We start from the raw sequence: 2,630 nt of genomic DNA, 5'->3' as shown, positions 1-2,630 counted from the left end.
CCTGACCCCCGTGGGTGTGGTGGCTGGATTCCACTGCAAATCCTCTGGAGTTCAACAGCCGTCCTTTAAAGGCCACTGTTTTCTCTCACTATCAGTTTCCTTTTGTGTTCTCCACAGGAAGTCAACACAACACCTCGTGACGGAGAACACACTGGTGGGTAGTGAGTCACGGGGGGGGCTCTGCAAAACGTATCTTTATATACACATACATATAAATTTATAAATAAATATACATTATATGTAGATATATATGTACATATATATATTTATGTATATAGGTATACATATTTTGTGTCCATATATTTTATATATGTACATATATATTTATGTATATATATGTGTGTACACATATTTTTGCATCTATACATATATTTTGTGTGTCCATATATTTTATATATGTACATATATATTTATGTATATGTGTGTGTACATATATATTTTTGTATGTATATATACATATTTTGTGTCCATATATTTTATATATGTACATATATATTTATGTATATGTGTGTGTACATATATATTTTTGTATGTATATATACATATTTTGTGTCCATATATTTTATATATGTACATATATATTTATGTATATGTGTGTGTACATATATATTTTTGTATGTATATATACATATTTTGTGTCCATATATTTTATATATGTACATATATATTTATGTATATATATGTGTGTACACATATTTTTGCATCTATACATATATTTTGTGTGTCCATATATTTTATATATGTACATATATATTTATGTATATATATGTGTGTACACATATTTTTGCATCTATACATATATTTTGTGTGTCCATATATTTTATATATGTACATATATATTTATGTATATATATGTGTGTACACATATTTTTGCATCTATACATATATTTTGTGTGTCCATATATTTTATATATGTACATATATATTTATGTATATGTGTGTGTACATATATATTTTTGTATGTATATATACATATTTTGTGTCCATATATTTTATATATGTACATATATATTTATGTATATGTGTGTGTACATATATATTTTTGTATGTATATATACATATTTTGTGTCCATATATTTTATATATGTACATATATATTTATGTATATATATGTGTGTACACATATTTTTGCATCTATACATATATTTTGTGTGTCCATATATTTTATATATGTACATATATATTTATGTATATATATGTGTGTACACATATTTTTGCATCTATACATATATTTTGTGTGTCCATATATTTTATATATGTACATATATATTTATGTATATATATGTGTGTACACATATTTTTGCATCTATACATATATTTTGTGTGTCCATATATTTTATATATGTACATATATATTTATGTATATATATGTGTGTACACATATTTTTGCATCTATACATATATTTTGTGTGTCCATATATTTTATATATGTACATATATATTTATGTATATATATGTGTGTACACATATTTTTGCATCTATACATATATTTTGTGTGTCCATATATTTTATATATGTACATATATTAATATGTATATGTCTATATATTCATCCATTATGTCTGGTTAAAAACGGAACATTATAAGAATGATCTGTTACAGTGTCGATTCACATGATGTTATTTACAGACACCGTGTGGACAAAGTTGTTATTTCACCAAAGAACCTCCAGTTCTCTCAGCGTGTGTTTGTGGAGGTTTCAACATCAGGTCAGCGGCCCGACTGAGATCACACTGTACATGACAATTAAGGCTAAGTCTTTGTTTGTTAATTTAGAGTTTAAATTCCAAACAAAATTATGTGTTAAAAAACGTCTGCATTTAATCGCAATTATTTCTCTGTTCCTCAAATTACTGGGTCCATCGTTAAAACACGTTAACGTTAACAATAAAAAGTTTAAATTTAAAATTTATCAGAGCCTCTAATTGAAGTATTTATTATAATGATATTTATTTATCGTAATTATTTTATTCTCAGGTGATAAAAACAGTGAATCAAACACATTTCAACGTTACTTTGTGATTCTGTCTACTGTAGTTTTTGCTCTCGGGGAATTTTTTTTTTTTTTTTTTTGAGTTTGATTCCCTCTTCAGGACGGTGTCTTGAACCTGGTCGGTCTTTGAAGTGTTGTTGATCTTCTCTGTGTGCCTGGTTCACAAGTTCATCGCTGTCGAATAAGGTGAAAGGTCACAGCAGTGAAACCAACACAACCACAGTCTGTGGGTCTGCACCACAGAAATGAATATTCACACACACACACACACACACACACACACACACACAGGGCTTTCCGTTCCAGTGCAATAACACATTTCTTTCCTGTGTCTTTGTGCGTCCTCCGGCCTGGACGCAGCCCCGTGCCCGGCAGAGACGTGCACTTGAACAGCAGCCACGGAGGTAATGGATCTGTGCAGCCCATTGATTGTATTGGTTTGATGCTGACGCCGCTCTGTCTGAAAGGGAGGGGTGTGCACAGAAACCCTCTTCTTTGGGGAGGAGGGCTGCTCCTCGCCCAGTGAATGGCTCCTGTGAATGGAGTGAATAGCGGCTACAAATTAACCACACACCGAGTGAAGTGACTGCCTCAGAGGGAGGAAGTCCCGCCGTCGGGAAAATAAATGTTTGGGGGGT

This window comes from Cynoglossus semilaevis, chromosome 8 (assembly GCF_000523025.1).
Source record: "Cynoglossus semilaevis isolate Cse_v1.0 chromosome 8, Cse_v1.0, whole genome shotgun sequence".
Lineage (NCBI taxonomy): Eukaryota > Metazoa > Chordata > Actinopteri > Pleuronectiformes > Cynoglossidae > Cynoglossus > Cynoglossus semilaevis.
The sequence above is the reverse complement of the archived record's forward strand: the minus strand, read 5'-3'. Positions refer to the sequence as shown.